The 18,680-nt window shown below is 45.2% G+C and overlaps 1 protein-coding gene across 4 annotated transcripts in view; it reads right to left on the bottom strand.

Annotated features, from left to right (window-relative positions):
- Positions 1-18,680, bottom strand: part of daam2 (dishevelled associated activator of morphogenesis 2) — a 146,575-nt gene that overhangs the window by 109,743 nt on the left and 18,152 nt on the right. The gene's annotated exons all lie outside the window — the stretch shown is intronic.

The raw sequence follows: 18,680 nt of genomic DNA on the forward strand, positions 1-18,680 counted from the left end.
CACAGCAAAAGACAATGGGTAGGAATCTGTAATTGCACCCAATGCCTGCCAGATGCATTGTTCTTCAAATTCCAGAAGTGTTCCCCAAACCCAAGCTCTTATTCAGTTGCCTTCTTTCCTCCATTGTAATGTTTAATTCCTACATGGAAACTGCCCTGAGGTCAGTGCAATGGAAGTTGCTATAGAAATGAGTTGATGTCATATGGCCAAAACATAACCAATTACTCTGAGATAGGTTCCAGTGTTAAATGTTGTCACAGGTTTCTTAGAGTAACTTCAGAGGGTAGTGAAGTTCTTCCTCTGGACTGCTCAGCACGTTACTTAAAAGGTTTATTTTGTCCTGCTTTCAGCTGCTTTGATCTCGCTGATATATAGACCAGCTTGATCATGTTCTTGTCAGCTGGACACAGTTGAAAGTCAGCTGCTAGGAGATCATTTTCCTGTGTAATTGCTGCAGTTAGACCTCTGTGTTTGGCGTCCTCTCTAGTTCAGGTGTCTCTGTCCTGGCTTTAAGTCTAAAGCATCTCTAGTGAATCATACCAGAAATGTGTAATCAGACACATCAAACAGGAAAATCAGCACAAGCTGTTTCACAATTAAGGGTGAGGCTTTGTGTTCTGAGGGTTAAACATACAGCAGTTTTCTATTTCAAAACTAGCGTTTGATTCTCTGTATTTGTACACTATTTGGAGTACAAAGGTCACTTGTGCAGTACTCCTCTGGGACCCCCGTATGAGGAGGGAAAGAGGCAGGTCCTCTGATCACAGCTCTTCCTCACCTTAATGAACCGCACACACTGGAGAAAAGGCATAATGGGAAACTTTTAATGACTCAGGAATTGCCATCTCGGGTCCCTAAGGGACAGAGGGGCTTCCAGTTTTTTTTCCCTTTCAACCCACAGTCGCTTAACAGAAACAGCTGTCTATTAGGCTGAGAAAGTCCAGCATCGCTGCCAGGTGGTGAATTTCGGATACATTATCTGCGGACGCAGGAGAGCTCCAGGACCTGGGCTGAGCGAGATACTGTATCAAAGCGGCACGCTCAGCCCTTCAGTCTAGCTGCCCACCTGCCCCTTCGCCATCATCTGAGTGCTGCTGCAGAAAGGGCTCCTCTGCCAGGAGTGGAAAATGTTAACAGTGTATTTGTTACTGTAAATCCCCTCGGTCGAACCAAAGCCAAGATCGTAATTTTCTTCTTCTATTATACTTTTTTTTTTGCTATAAAAAAGACAAAGATTTTGTTTCAGAAGCCACTCGTTACAGTAAAATATATCCAGAGAGGTGCCAGGCCAGGATTCCTACGCAGTCCAGGCTGACTGAACAAGTTTTATGACTCCACTCCGTTTACAGCACCAGACTGCACGAAGACCCCAGACAGCCCTAATCTGTGGCAGGTACTTAACCTACTGACTACTGTGGAGCCAACTCAGCGCCCTGAAGACCTGTGCTACAGGAAACCATGGGCTCAGGCCATGACCAACCCTCACAAATCTTTCCAAAAGCCAAAGACTAGCCTTGAATCACCAACGCCATTGCTTGCGAGTGCCAACATAATATACAGTATTGAAAACCGGAAAGGGCGCAGTGCGTTTCTCTTGATCCGTTCAGATCAGATTTTGAGGGAGAAGCAGAGGTTTGTTTCTTCTGAAAAGCAGAAAGAAAGAAGAAGAAGAAGGAATAAGCAGGAGGCTCAGGCTGTGGAATCTCTCCGGATGTGACCTCCTGAAGACATCCTCTTCAGGTGAATTGGCTCCAAGGCTGAAAGGTCACTTTTTTTCCCTCATTCACTCTGCTTCTCAGCGTGAAATTAACCTCTACTTCTTCCGTTACAGCTCACACCCAGACACAGTTCGTCCCGCCACGTTTTTCAGGAGATCCTGATCCTGACATGCCTAATAAAAAACAGGATCATCAGCTTTCTCCTGATATCAGAGGGCAAAGTCCTAACACTCCAAGCTAAATGGCGTTTAAGAACACTAGCACAAAGTGTGATCATCCTTCCAGGTGCTTCAGCTGTTAGCAGTCAGCTAATGAGACCCACACAATACCTTTTCTGGGACAGCTGCTCAAGCAGGAGTCAGACAAGCCTGACAGTCTAGAGCTGCTTTTAGTTTTATCACAGGATTTCCATGCAAGTCCGATACCCAGATGAGTACAAAAAGACAGGAATCTGATTTTTGACACCAAGTGTTGTCTTCCTCTGCCCTTGATCAATGCTTTTGTCACTTGGCAGCCAGATTAATTTACAGTCAAATGACAGGACTTCCTGTGTGGTTGGATCCAGGCCACAAGGAGAATACAGTACAGTATATTGGGCTTTGAGGAGCAGCCCTCTGATAAGAGAAACTGGCAATGTAGTGTTAGATTTCTGCCCTACACCCACTTCTCCTCAGAGAGGAGACAGGCACTACTTTCTCACCTATTATTAATACAGATATATTAATAATAAATATAGATAAAGTAAATAATAGATAAAGTGGAAATTACCACAACCAACATACAGTATAATAAGCTAATCAGGCTCACTTCATAACGATCACATGTATCACATGTCATTTTTTGTTTCTATAATTTCCCTACTATTAGTATACAAGACCTAAAGACCAGCTAATGTGTTTCATTATCTCACTGGCACCTTGCTTTTCAGCAGTTGTGTTAAAGTTAGAAAGGCAGTAAAAAAAAAAAGACAAAAATAATAATTGCGATGGAGTGACTTTTTCTCTGTGCCGCCTGAATGAAGTCCAAAGGGTCAGAGATAAAGAATGCGAGAGATTTCCTGCTCCGTGGCCCGTAACTCCCCAAACATCTCCCAGTTTATGTACTGCGGCCTGTAGCTATGACAACCTGGCAGCAAATGAGGGCCCAGCACCAGAGAACCAGTGTTCCATAAGGAAGACGCAAGCAAGTTTTAAAGAGACACACACCCACTAAAACAACAGAGCTTTATTCTTACGATGCCAGGTGTAAAAATAAAATAAATAGAGCCACCAAATTTGAAAAACTGTGTCAAAACCACAACATCCAATGTATAAAAAATGAATTTCTTTTACACCAGGTGAGCAACTGCATACTCGAGTCTTGTCAAGTCTCAAGCTCTAACTTGATAAATAAAAATAACTCTAAAAAGAATCTAAAAAATAAAGAAATATACACTTATTAATGATGCTCACAGAACTTAATTTCCATGGAAAAGTGATGAGGGAGGGTATTTATTAGAACAGTAAATAAACATTTGGCAGTCCTAAGGTAGGATTCAAGAAGAAGAATATTTTGTCACAGTTAAAGAAGACTTTAAAAAAAACAAGATGAAAAGAACATTACCAAATGCCAAAAACTAGCTACACTACAGCAAAACTAGCTTATGAGAAAATCTCTCTCCCACCTGCAGTTAATAACAAAAACACTGATTAACCGAACAATAATGAAGGATACAGCTGTACTGTAGCAGGACAGGAAAATTAAATCTGAGCATTAACAGTAACTAAGACAAAAGATGTCCTATATACAGTACCACAGCCTGGGCAATAGCAAACATATCATAGTACACGAGAACTGGAAACAAAGTACAGGAGACTGGGACACATGTCCAGAAGCAGAGACCAATGTTGCCAAAGCTTGCAGTGCATTTTTAAGAGAATCAGAAGGGGTAAAAAGCCACCTGAAAGGCCGAGACCATGATGGCTCCCGAAAACAGATTTCATTAGAACACAACTACAACTCAAGAAAGAGCACATTTACAAGACCATGGCTTTGATACTGCTGGGTATCAAAGATGCACGCAGGGATTGCAGACATTATTCTTCACAGCAGTTCAGCTATTTAATAACTTCACAGTCAGAACCACGATCTAACCATTTTTCAGATGTACACAGCTGTTGACACAGGGATAGTGTCTGTAAACCCTGAAGTTTCCAGCTCTCTGACTATTCTTGCCCAGAGCTTGGTCCAGGGGACAGCTGGGACAGCTTTCTAATCAGAGTCTCATGGCTCTAGTTCCTTCCATTTTTCCTATTGTCAGAGGTCCCACTTTCCTTAATGGCCATTTTAACTGAGCTAAACACATGACTTGATGATTATAATCATCTCTTGAAAAGCTGCAAATCTCAAATAACTCCATGGGACGCTCCGACACCTCCATCTGCTGAAACAAATGTAAAGGATTAAGCAGAACTTTTCTTCAATTAAGGGTTCAGGTTAATTCTGTTTCAATCTTTTACCTAAACAAATGTTCCTAGAGTTTACAAAGGCAGACAAAAATCCATTTTCAGACACTAACGTCTCAACATGAACACACTACATAAATACTTTGATTCCTGCCAGACCACACAGGGCGCAAGCAAGGAACTGTCAAGAGTGCAGACAGAAGCTGCTGCAAATGCATGTGCCCCACCAGCACAACAGCATCATGCCTTCGGCTGACCATGTGAGCTTCACTCAAGGGCACCCATGATGCAAGCTCTTCGAGGATGGTGGGCTGAAGGTGTTATGTGGCTTGAAAAATAATATGCCAATCGGTCTGGGGGAAAACAATGAGCCTCAATCAAGTGACCTTTTAGTCCATTTATCCAGCTAATTTCTGATCAGGGCACTGTGCGCTGTGCGTGCCTGCACTGTCAGCAGCAGAGGAAAGCAGATCAGGGGAGGTGACGCTAACAGCCGCTGGGTGATTAATGATGTTTGGAACAGTGCTACCTCAAGCAGATCCAAAGTCACTCACACAAAAATGCACATTGGCTCAGGCAGAAGGATTAGCAAAGCGTTTTACAACTGAAAAATTATCTTAGAAACTGAGTCAGACAAATGTGTTGTGAAAACTGCGGTCCAAAATGTGGTACTATCGCCAAAGTTCCTATGAGCAACAATATAACAGCCAAGAGGGTGGTATACAGGTTTCACGGGACCACTGGCTGTGTCCACGATGACCTGCAAGCATCCTCTGGCAGACTCAGTGTTAGTGCCCTTCGGTGTTTGCGGTGTTCCCCATGGCTCCATTTATGTACCAAATTTCATTACTCCTCCGTACCCTGTTTTCAAAACAGGACAGTTTCACTGGAGGCACAAAGTTTTCTTTATCTATTTTCTTTCTCTATGCTTAATTACACCCAATTACTTTTGAAAACGTTTTCTGTTATCTAATATGCAATATATTTTTTTTTAGAAACAAATCAGTGTTTAATTGCTAACATGAATAATGTATAGGATCACTGTACTACAGTATGTGCCTGAGGTCAGGGACTAACTGATCATCAAATCTTTTCATTAAAAAGTAGATACAAAAGAATTGTATATTTTATCCAGTCTTATTTTTTTTGCCATTTCACATACAAAGGTAACATGTGAGAAGACCAATTTAATAGAGAGATCCAAATTTTTTTTGAGATATTTGACTCAGACCAATACACAAAGATAAAACAGAGCAATGTATCTGAGTCAGACTGACAGATACTGTATATCTACAGTACATATTTTTAAATAATTCAATACTGAGCATCACAATGAGGAATACCATAAAGAGCAATAAGAGATCTTGAAACAATGAGCAAAAGTGAGTCAGTATCTTCCTGTGAAACCTTAGAGGAAAATATCTGACATATTCTATTCTGAAATCTTTTCTGTCTATGGGCTAGCTTTTTTTTAAACCGATTTTAATGTGCCATTGGCTGCTGATGAGCAGCTGCTCAAGCAGCCCTGCCTTCTTACAGTTTACTGAGCTTCACCAAGTCTGCAAACACCACACCTTACCAAATGAGCTGACTGCACAGTATCCAGCGCACAGAGAAATCATTGTCCACATACTGTATAAACTGACGTGAAATACAATTAAGTTACAGAAATTATTTTTATTTTTTGAAAATTTGAATTGGCATGATCTATTTCGGCTGAGACATCAGCATCCCCTGAGGAATCTGCAAATTGTAATTAGCTGGAGATTCCTCATGGGATGCTGGCTGGGGGGAGGATGAAGGCAGTGCCCTCATCATCTCTGACAAGAGAAACAAGGCACCATTTGGTCATAAGAGCAGAAGAAAGGTTACAAATGAGAGGTGGCCATTTGGCCCCTCCAGCTCTTTTGGTTTGTAGTAGTTAATTAATCTGAAGATCCCATCCAGCTGTTTCTGGAAAGAAACCAGTGTATCGGCTTCAACAACACGGCTGGGTCACCTGTTCCACACTCCTCCTGTTCTCAGCTATAAACACACCTCCACGTAAATTCCACCCGTGTCCCCTGGTTTCATTGTTGATTCGAATCACTTCATTTGACTGAGTAAAAGCCTTTGAGGATTCTGAATAATTGTATCAGGTCCTGTCCATTATCCCCCCTGTTCAAGAAGGGCATCTGTTCTTTTAGCCTGTCAGTGCAGAAAACTGCTCCGCAGTGTCTGTTCAGTGCCTGGTGTCTTTTGGGCAGCTGTAGTCCACCAAACCCAGCTGCAGGCCCAGCTGAATAATGGCACGGCCCAGATTTGATCAACACACCAGGGGCAGGCTATTCTGGCGCTGGCAGGCCGGTGTGTCTGCAGGTGTTCAAAACAGCAGCATCAGAAGAGCTGGGAGCTGTTTTTTAAATTGGCCCCGTTAAGACAATTATCTCGTTACACTCATAGGAGCCGAGCTGGAATGAGAACCCGCAGGTACTGTACACTGGCCCTCCAGGACTGGGATTGCTCTCCCTTAATTTAGACTACAGAGCTTAACGTGCCCTCTAAACAAACAATCTCTTGGTGGAACCACTCTGCAGTCAGGAAATACAGGTAATTTTTTGATTGTGTTCCAACTGACTAATCAAGATACACGTATGTGGGCTCAGCGCAGTCTGAAAAGAAAACCAAAAGATGCCCGTGAGTCAGAGGGACTTGCCCATCTAAAATAAAGGATTAGATCAGGACAATCTGATCTGGCATAAGGCAGAGCAGGATTCAGATAGGATCGTCTCCCTTCATTTAGCAAGCAGTGAGGTTCGAGAGTGTTCACAATGGCTCCCAGCTCACGCAGCCCTTTGCCAAGGGAACGGTTTAATGATGTGTCAGTGGCATGGAAATAACTGACTGTTTCGTGTGACGCAAGATTTTTCTCTCAGGGAGAGAGGGGGCAGGGCTGCTCTGACACTGCCACCAAATGCCGAAAGTCTGGGGTAGTCTGACGCAAGGGACACGGGTCTTATAGTGGGTTACTCGGGCGAGGGAGAAGTGGAGTAAAAGGCACGTTTACTAGGTCAGCTTCTCTAAGGAGGAGTCATTTCAGGGGAGTCTGATCTGGACAGCTTTCAGGAATGAGGAAAAGAAACGTGCTTTGTGCAGACACAGGCTGCTTCAAATTCAAATGCATCGTTGCTGTACCCTTTTCATCCTCCGGACCTCGTATTTTAAATAACGAAATGAGTGAAAATGTCTTAGCTGTCTCTCTGCGGGCTCTTTTGATGCCTAATTTATATGCACTCTTTGAGAAAAGCGAGCTCCGTCAACACACGTTCCGTTGCCAAGCCTGACAACCTGACAACCGGCACAGAACTGCTGCTCTCGTTAAAACCCCACCTCTGCAGGTGAAGAAACACTGACGCCAGCACTGCGAGAAAGCCGAGGCTTGTCAGACCTGTGGCGTCGCAGCCCTGCCTGCGCTGTCGAAGGGGGGACGAACTGCGCTGGGAGCTCGGCAGAGACAGGCCTCTCCTCGTTGGCTCCTGGGAACTGGAGCCCAGGCCGGAGCTCTCACGAATGCGCAGGAATTTTCCCACAATAAAACAAACAAACACAGAGCCGCGCGGGGCGAGAGAAAGGCATCCATCTGCAGGGGGAGCCTTGCGGGGAGCTGGGGCTGCTAAAGACATCAAGACACAAAGGCCCGGACCCCCCTCCTGCACGGAGAGACCTCAAAGGCCTCAACGGCCAGAGTTTCTGCACCACTGATCGCAAGGAAAGAGGCTCACAAACCAGCCCTTGGAAGAAACAAGCACGTCTGTGTCACAACACTGCACAGGACCCAGGACGTAACTTTACATCACGGGCAACATTCTGGTTTTTATTTCATCAGAACTATGGCACTGTTAGGCACAGCTCGCTGATCCTTGCCCCCAGTTTGCAATACCACACAACAGCATTGCCATTGGGAAGCCAGTGCGCCCATGCAGAGGGCCCATCTGCTGCGCATTAGCACACACATCTGGGGTCAGAGCCCAGGTGGAGGTACTGTACCATTAGTCTCCAGCAGCCAGGCGCAGAGAGACCAACCAGCTACAGACCACTGCAAGAAACATGCCGCCTCCATAAATAACCGCAGACGGGGATATAAATAACCCATTACAGGTGTCATGACCATGAAGACGCAGTTCAGCACGTCCTATATTCACACCATACGGAGCAGCATTAACAGCCTCGCATAATTTAATACTAACCGTGTAACGAGCCTTGACACGAGCAGAAGAGCAGCTGCTCTGGTGAGGCAGCGTTCTGGAATGGAACACTTGGCACTGCCTCCTAGAGGTGGGAAGAGGGATTGCGGCAGTAGAGGACAAAGTGTGAGAGAATTACTGCATGGTCCAAGAGGTATAATAGCTCACGAACGGATTAATGACACAGCAGGCCTTGAGTGTTTATAAAACAAGCCATCGCTTCTTGAAAAGTATTATGCAGTTAGCATAAAACCTCAAAAAGGGTTAAGACCTTTAAAGACCTTAAACCTGAATTATAAAATTACTATGTTGGCTGATGTCTTTGTCCAAAAGGATTGAGGTTTGTGTCCATTCATACAGCTTCCAATCCAAGCGAAAAACCTTGCTCAAAGTTACAACAGTAGTGTCCCACCTGGTATTTGAACCCACAGCCGTGTAATTACAAGACTAGTGCCCTAACCACTATCCTACACTGCTGCCACATGATGGGTTAATTGAAGGTTCTTATATCATTCAGCACACAATATAGTCATTACACTTCATTTCATACCAGCATGCACAGCTCCTTTTTAGTCAGTTGAGAATCAACCATTTTCTTAGACTCCCTGAACCCCTTTCTAAAGCAATGTCCATGGTATTACGCAGAAGTGCTGGAGTGGTCCTGTGAAAGCTCCACACCGCTCAGAGCTCTGGATTTCTCGCCACCATGAATCACAACAGCGTATGTGTGACCCTCAGGTAATCAACCTTGAATCAGAACTGTGCCACGTCACAGGACGTCCCTCATATCGGGGACGCCTCGGCTTACATGATGGCCATAAGGCCACTGTGTGAATAGTATGTCTCAGTGATTAAACTGACCAGTATAACAGCATCATGAGTAAAAAAAGTACATTTAGCAATGTAAGAACAGTTAGAGATGAGAAAAAACCATTTGGCCTCTGTGTGCAAAGTAATACCTCCTGTCTTGATTCAAGGACATCATCCACGCATTCTTGAAAGAAGCCAAGGTATCAGCTTCAACACCCCAACTGGGTAGCTTGTTACACACTCCTACAATACTTTGTGTAAAGACGTGTCCCCCGGTCTAAGTTAAAATGATGGCAGTGACTCAGCCTGTGGTAGTGGTAATTCCATGCATAGGTTTGATTATATTAGTTAATTAATGCAGTCACCTTCACAGTGTCCCACAGGAAAAACCCAGAGATACCAGGGCAAAGCAGAACTACTGTATCTCACAGCATCATTTTACAAATGAATGTTAGATGCATATTTGACTAATGATCAATGCAGTATAATTTGAGGTTCTATAGAATGTAAACAATGCACCTCTGGATATTCAGTAATGATGGAGTTAGTTTTAGGGTTGGGATCAGAGTTACATTAGTAGGACCGTGACCATGCATTTACAGTACAGATGCTTTATTAACAGTCAATAGTGCCTTGATTGAAAGGAAATTGATCACTAATATCTGCCAAATCTCTATACTGTATATACACTAAATCATTAACCAAAACATCTTTGGTTCAGCATAGCATAAGACTAAATGACTTAATGCAGGAGAGGAGAGTTGCAGAGAGACAGAGTGTTACTGTCACCTACAGTATAAGCACATCACTAATTTCCGACTAGTAAATGTCACTTCTGAGCGACTCGGCTTTTAGAAGCCAGTAAAGCAAACCTGCGCGAAAAAGCGTTCCATATGTGACCTGGCTCCCCAGTGAAAGAATAGCTTTGTGCTGAAGTATGCCGCACGCGCCCGGAATGGACCAGGGGATATTAGAGTGAAACCCAAGCCAGGTGCGGGACACTGTGTGGCTGATCCAGGCATGGCCATGTTTTGACGGTCTCTAATTGTCTGTGACAGAGGGGGAACAGGGGCAGAAACAAGCAGGTCATTGAGAGGGAAGGCGGGGGGGTGTATCTGGCTGGAATACAAAACAAGTTGTGAATTTCTCCAGCTCATTACTGTTAATAGATTCCCAACAGCAAGGCCCTCAAGCAGCCTCCCAAGACTGCTACTAAACGTACGACGACACTGAAAAAGAAAACCGGTGTGAATTAGAGGATATCTGCATATGCAGCACCGTATAGGGATACATGGTACTCTGAATGGGGCTTGCAGAGAAATGGCATTATTGATTGCTCTGAGCAGAGAAGGACAGGTCTCCTGATTGAGGCTGAGGTTGTGGGCAGCACAAGCTGTTATACTGGAGCACTGTGAGTATACTGGGGTAGCAGTCCCAGGTAAGATGCCGCTGTTGAACCCTCAAGCGAAGTACTTCACCTCACTTGTTGCAGTGAATTATAAATGAGTGCAAATGTAAGCTCTTATCCAGAGCATCAGCCAAGGTAGTTAGTAAGTGCTATAGCAGCAGGATGACCCGAATTACACTCTGGGCTTACATTCAAAATATATGATAATAATGTGTGAACAACAATAAGCCTACAGACAAAGTGTGAAATATATGAAACCTTTTTGAAAGAAGCCCTCTGGCGATTCTAGCCCACAAAGGGACACAATGAGAAGCACTGTATTCAAATATAGGACCAGTGCTGCTTACACTCTGCTTCCAATGGACTTTTAAAACTAAACCGGCATTAAAGGTGTGTTTTGTCTACAGAACAAACAGTAACACAGCACTGCAGAGGAATGACATGGGTTATCAGGCTGTGTATAAACATATCCTGCCCACTAACTCAACGCCACAGAGGGAGTGAAGTCCTTCTATGTTCTGCATCAGTCGCTACCTTTCTGTTTTCCCTTTCTTCTACCAGGTAAGCCGACTGAGAACAAATTTACAATAATGACATGGAGACCTATTTATACAACACCGCACTTATTGTAACAATTTGGGGAACATATCTTATGCAAGTATACAGCGTCTCACCTGGGTTTCAAACCTGCAACCCTCCAGAATCCAGAGCCTTAACCACTTCTTCACACCGCTGCCTTAGATATTCAACTGACATTAAAATCCTCCATTTCCACAGCTGCAAATGTCTCCTTGGAAGTCCTCTTTTTTGTGAAGTGCATTGGAAGACCCTCAATGATCTGCCGTTGTATGTACAGTAGTAGTATGTATTTGAAACATTAGCAAAAAAACACAGGTGGCACAGCGGCACAGTGTTTAGCATTGTTGCCTCAAAGTGCTGGGGCCTGGGTTCGATCTTGGGTTTCAATTCCTAGGGTGCTATCTGCTTGGAGTTTGAATGTTTCCCCCATGTATGTGTGAATTTCCTCCAAATGCTCTGATTTCCTCCCACAGTCCAAAGACATGCAGGTTGGTTAACTGGCTTCTTGAAAACTGGCTCTTGTGTGAGTGTGTGTGTCTGCTGTGTCTGCGTGTGTCCTGTGATGGACTGGCATCCTGTCCAGGGTGTACCTTCCCTTGTGCCCAGCGTTTCCCAGAATGGGCTTCAGGCCACTGTGACCCTGCATTGGATAACCAGTTCTTGGATGTGATGTGATATGAAAAGGCACACTTAAAATCAGCCCAAGAAATTCAAAATGACATGACATAGAACAGATAACCATTAATAAAACGTTCTTACACTTATATAGCGCTTTTCTGGACACTCCACTCAAAGTACTTTACAGGTAAAGGGGACTCCCCTCCACCACCACCAGTGTGCAGCCCCACCTGGATGATGAGAAAGTACACTCACCAAAATCAGCTATCAGTGAGGAGAACAGAGTGATGAAGCCAATTCACAGATGGGGATTATTAGGAGGCCATGATTGGTAAAGGCCAGGGGAGAATTTAGCTAGGACATCGGGGTAACACCCCTACACTTTTTGAGAAATGCCCTTTGGTTTTTAATGACCACAGAGATTCAGGACCTTGGTTTTACATCTCATCCAAAGGACAGCGCCTATGTACAATATAGTCTCCCCATTCCTATGGTAGGGCATTAGGACTCAAACAGACTGCAGGGTGAGCGCCCCCTGCTGGCCCCACTAACACCTCTTCGAGCAGCAACCTTAGTTTTCCCCAGGAGGTCTCCCGCCCACGTCCTGACCAGACTCACGCCTGTTGAGCTTCAGTGGGCTGCCAGCTGTGAGATGCAGGGTGATAAGGCTGCTGGCTCAACATGACATGCTCTGCAGTGTCAACTGTTGCAGTTCTACAGACTAGGTAATCTGAGAGATAGAACGACTGACGTTTTGGATGAGGGCTTGCATGGCTGACTGCTAGAGGCGAACTGCAGGCTGTGTACAGGGTAGCATGAGAGTTTCCCTCAGTCTGCGCTGCCTCCTTGCCCTCCCTCTGCCTGCCCTGCCAGCTCCTGTCTGATCAGATCTTGTGAACCAGAGGAATGTACTGCAGAGAAGGAGGTGGAGAGGGAGGCCTGTGTGGTTGCAGGGGAAATGCTACAGGCTGCTATCGCAAACATCATTCCATGGATGGATGAGACCAGCCTGGAGCAGCAGCCAATGGCTTTAAATGAACAGCTGGCACAGAGCCGCATTCCTGGTTGCTGGGTGTTTTTCAAAGCGATGCCCGGGCTCTGGGCTGTCATCTGATTCAGGGGTTTCAAGGTGAAGAGATTAGATCACAGCCTGATACCTCCCCCCCCACAGACTTCCTTTCAATACATGACAGCAACCTGATGCAACTCACAATCACTCACGAGCCATCAAGAAAAAGGAGCAGAAACTCAGGAGCTCCTGGAATGATGACATATTCATTTCTCAGGGTAGGAGGCATGTAGGAGGCATTAGGTGGACCTCAAAGCACACTGCATGAGCTAACACAGGTTGCTGCCAAACTCTTTCTTTACAGGTACAGCCTGAAACTCTTCCCAGGCACCCGGGGAGATGACTTCACCTGCAGCACAATAACAACTTTATCTCTGACATCCATGAGTCACCCCGGTGTGACTCAAGCCACCCCTGATAAATGCACTATAAAGATACAGTACTGTAACTGTTCAAGTCACGCGCCAGCATGTCTCTGTGCAGGACGTCTTACAATGATCTTCCCAGGCACCTCATTCTTTCAGTACTTTTTCATAGTTGGTTTCGTTAATATTGCGTGTCCAAACTAAGTATGATTTTGAGACATGCTGCCAACATCTCAACTACTTTCTTTAAAAAATCCAAGACAAAAGTGAAGGAGAAATCCAAGTAAAAGATTCCCTACTTGTCAGAATTCTGGCCAGTGACAAAAGCAATTAGTTATGACATAATGACTCTGAAGCAGAAAGGGCTACTGCACTGGGCACAGCACTAAGCAGGCTGCATTTATTAAGCTGCCTACATCAATATATGTAGATTATAATATTTCGGGCCGATCATATTGCATGTTATTAATGTGCGTGTAGTAAGCAATATGCTTTGTCATGCCTATGATGGAGCAAATCTTCCATTATATCACAGAAAATGGCAAGAGCCAGCCTCTCTCCCAGTGCATGGAGCATCAGCAAAAGTTAGATCCTAGAATATCTTCACCTCTCCCTTCAGGAATAATTGCCGAGACTGATAAAACTCCGTCAGCTACAGGACGTCCTGATGAATGAACGGCACACTGCTTCATTACGCCCCATCAAAGTGCTCAGTCCTCTCCCCGCGCGCGGGATCAAAGGTGCCCTTTGTGCCTGTGCTCACGCAGCACCTCAAGCCAGCCGGCGGGGCTGGTCGATCACGTGACCACACCTCCGAAGAGGAATTAAAAAAAAGGGAACATGGGCTGAAACAAAGACAGGCGGTGTCTTGGCACACCCTCACCCTTCAAATCAACTTGCGTTTTTCACTTAAAACATCAGTTCCAACTCAAGCAGGAAGAAAGCCCGGCTGGTCTAGGACATGTAATGTGCGATGATTAAGAAAGAGAAGGCAGGAGATGCTATACTGTATATGCTGTGCTATGGGAGTGCACAGTTGTGTGAATCCGCTGGCACAGCTTCTGCCCAGGTAGGTGCAAACAGCCTTCACACACAACTGTAATATGACTGGGAGCCTCCTCATGTCAATACTGTGACCCACAGCAGAGTCCAGAACTGATACTTGAAGGAAGCTCCCTACTTCACAGTGTCTATTCCATACCATGAGGGAATTAGCCATCAAGTCTCAAGTATACAACCTCTTGTGACTGCGCTAGAGCTGCTTCAGGGCTGCTGTCCATCAGTCCACTAACAGCTAGCCTCCCACCCTAATGAGGGCAGGGGGTCATGTGCGGGCGGAAACTATCCCAGAAGCACAGGGGCACAGGGGCTGAAATCACATGACCGCTCTCCCCGGAGGAGATGCCAGTCCACCAGAAAGAGACGATAAGAAGGGCTGATCACACCTAGCCAGCATGATTTCAGAAGGTGGGAGGCAAGAGTAACTGGCAACATTTTTCACATAAACAAGGGGAGGATCAGAGCCGGAACAGAGCCTAGGACTCAGTAGAGCTAACCACCACGGGGGCTAGTGTTTATATTTGTTATGGCAATGAAATGCATCCAGTGACATCATTGGGAAGATTGATGCTGTCTGTGGGAGTTTTGTTTCTTCATCAGCTAGTGTGTGCCATATGAACCATGATGGAAGTCCAGGATGCTGATTGCACGTCAGTGAGCTCGTGCGTGTGTGTGTGTGTGTGTGTGTGTGTGTGTGTGACTGTGTGAGAGCGTGCACAGAGGCAAATACGCCCTGCTGGTTTCGCTCTCCCTCCATGCGGACCACACCAGCTTGAGCCCCTGCAGTAACTCCGGCGAGCTGGCAGCCAGGCCCCGCAGACGCCAGCTTCTCACCTTGCCCAGTGAGACAGGCAAGACTGGCCGCCAAGGGGAAGTACCCTGCCTCGGCACCTCTCCCCCAGAACCGCGGCTCCCGGACTCTCCCTGTGGCTGTCCTCCCCCAGGAAGGCTGGACGTGCTGTGGGCGCTGTGTGAGTAGGCACGTGCTGGAGCACTGGACAGAAACGGGGCGCCACGGAGGTGCAGTGGTTAGCATTGCTCTTGGGGTGCTATCTGTGTGGAGTTTATATGTTCTGCTCCTTTCCTCCCATAGTCCAAAACCATATGAGTAGGTTCGCACGTTTTGTGAAAACTGGCTCTGGTGTGAGTGTGTGTGTCTGTGTGTGCCTGTAAAGCATTGGCATCCCATCCAGGCTGTATCCTTGTGCCTCTTGCCTGCTAGAATAGGCTCCTGTGTGGGATAAAGCTGTTAGAAAACAGGTGGATGGATTTAAGAATCCCTGGGGCAGCTCTGGATATGCTGGCACACTGCACCATGCCAGTGGAGTCTTCACATGATTCTCACAGCACTGGAGCACACAATAAACACACGACGCACAAAGTCGCACAAAGAGAGGATGACATGATAATGAGCAAAAAGAACCTCACACCGATAGACACGCATCATAGTTCCTTCAATTTTTCAAGCTAAAGGACGAAGCTTGAGAAATCATATAATTTATATTTTTATAAAGAGATCAAATGCTCTGCATGCCTGCCTCAACAATAAACATTTCCTCTAAAGGCCTTAAATTATTTTCCAACGAGATCAGTGCAGAAGATTTTATTGTGTTTGTGAGGTAGGCTGAGCTTTGTGATGGATAAATATTTCATGTTTTTAAACATTTCCATAATTACACTTTCAATACTAATTTCTATATTTTTCACTATATATATACTGTACATACTCACAAATATATGCAAGCATTGCCACTAGAGCATTTTAATTACCTGCACCAGTGATGGAGCATTTAATAGACCTAGATGGTGTATTCTTTACAAAGCAATATTTACTGCACTGCTGTGCAAATGTCTTACATCTAAGACATATTCATGAGTTAAGTATGTGTAAGTCGTGAGTATCAACAATGCATACAAAACCTCCACTAGCTGTTTGTACTGTTGGGCCTAACAGCTCTATTAGTCATACAGTACATCTGAGTGGTGAGGAGAAACCAAGCATTTCATTTAGCGTTTATTAATTCACACTGCTCAGAATGTGACTGACTCAGACCCTAAGGACACCGGAGTGTGGCTTGAGCCCTGTGATCCAGGTGTCACGGGTTCGAGCCTGGGATATGCCACTAGCTGAGTGAGGCCGTCCTCAAGTGGTGGCACATGACTGAGCAGCGCCAGGGGTAGGGTGGGATTAGCCAGCCAGTGATCTCAGAGAGACACGGCGCCCCCTGTGGCCTCCATGGAACTTGCAGGCCTGATGATTGCCTGGAAGGTAGGCGTGTCAGAGGGGCGTGCCTCTCCTCCAATTGGAGCTGAGCATCCTGTAGGGGGAGCAGTGGTGCCTGTGAGGTGTTAAATGACCTTTGTCTGAAAGGTGAGTGGCCTGGAATAGGGTGTGAGTGGAGATGGGGGAAAACACGGAAGAAACAGGTGGGTAACACAGAATAAGTTTGGTGATTCTAAGTTTCTTTAAAAAACGGAGTTTTCAAAAGCTTGATTGCAACGTTCTGGCACACTATGACTGCCATCATATCATCCAGGTAGGACTGTACATTGCTAGTGGTAGAGGGGAGTCCCCATTACCTGTAAAGTGCTTTGAGTGGAGTGTCCAGAAAGCGCTATATAAGTGTAAACAATTAATGTTATGATACATGAGCAGCCAATATAAGTGTAGGAATTTCCATACACTTCCGATCTATCGTGAGCTATCATCGTAGAAAACAGTGTGTAGTTTCAGGCGATCACCACAGAATTATGTGGAACAGTGCAGAGTGTCAAACTTTTGCACACAAGCTTGCCCAGTATCATGAGTTTAGCATTCTGGGGAGTTAAAAGGTCAGCCCCACTTCCAGCAAGACCACTGACACCCAAATCAGGAACAATTTATTCACGAGAAGATAGACAGTATGTTTAACGCCCAACTGCTCCAGACACCCAGCCCTTCTGCAGCTGTTGATGTGATCATTTGAAACAAAACAAGTCTCCAAATAAGCTGTCGCGACATAAGCACATACTGTATGAGCCAGACAAAATGGTATCTTTTGGATCGTACCCACCACTTCCATATACAGTATAGAGAGGCACCCGATACACAGCATCCAACCCAGAATATTACCAAACAACATCAAAATCCCTCGATTTCAGCTTTATTCTGACTTTCCACAGCAATCTGTAAAACACTGTTTTACTGGCTGCTTTAATGTTCTTGTGACAATCTTGGGTTCAGCTGACACCACACCCTCATGCAACTGCCACAGTCCTCGCATGCAAAACCAAGTAAGACTTTTAGAGACGGACTGATTTTTAGAGACAAAAATACATGCACAGAGCAGGGCGGCTTTCTAAGGTGGACTGTTTCCACCATAAGAATCAAGCGCGGCTTTAAAAACTAAAGATACACAGTAATAAAGAAGAGAGCAGTAAAGGATTTCTTCCAAGAATTCATGGTATCTCTTCTTGTACTTGCACGATTTCAGATGTTGTAAGTTCTTGAAACGAACGAATGGGCTTTGTAAAAGCTGTGAGACATCAAACTTGTTGGTACAGTTTTCTTTAAAAAAGCATGAAAGTTAACCCAGAGTACCATGATATGTCAGCATAAAAAGCTTCAGAGATTGTATATGCTACATGAACACAGCAGGAAATCTTCACCTGATTGCACTGTATTCAATGACCAGGCACAACATCTGTATACAGTACACATATACTATCTATGATATACTGTACAGTGTATAGTATGTACAGTATATAGTAGGTACAGTACAGTGAATCAGGGCTGTCCTGCTCTGGTCCTCTAGGGCCGCTGTCCAGCAGGTATAATAGGTCTCTTTGAACCCCCAGATTCTTAAGAACAAGGAATGCCTTTCACTTGTCATGTTAAGCAAATAATGAGTCCAATTGGGTAACGACGGGCTCAGATATAAAGAAAACTAGAAACCTTTTGACCTTCCAGGACCGGAGTCGTGCGCCCCTGCTGTAGAACAGCCCCGGCAGACAGGCACCCAGCTCCTGCCGTAGCCTAGCCCCGCTTCTCAAGAGACCTGTGCCTTTAAGATGAAATAGCGCCCTCTGCCCAAAGACAACAGAACTGCCAAACGTCAGTCCAAGCAATTCATAAAATACAGAGAAGGGTTCAGGAGCAGAACTCTCCTGCAAGGACACCCTGTGCACACTGCACACGACATCACATACTCACGCTCTACACAGACACACGTGGTGAGGACGGCAAGATCCCACTTAAAATGGGGTGACTGAAATTTGTAAGATGCACAACACGACAAACTGACACCCCTTAAAACTTCAGCTCCGTTTCTCTCCTTTAACTCACCGACGTGATGAGATCAGTATGGAAAACACACACGGGCTTGCCATATTCTCTCATCCCGAATTC

This window comes from Lepisosteus platostomus, chromosome 3 (assembly GCF_059453375.1).
Source record: "Lepisosteus platostomus isolate fLepPlt1 chromosome 3, fLepPlt1.hap1, whole genome shotgun sequence".
Taxonomy (NCBI): domain Eukaryota; kingdom Metazoa; phylum Chordata; class Actinopteri; order Semionotiformes; family Lepisosteidae; genus Lepisosteus; species Lepisosteus platostomus.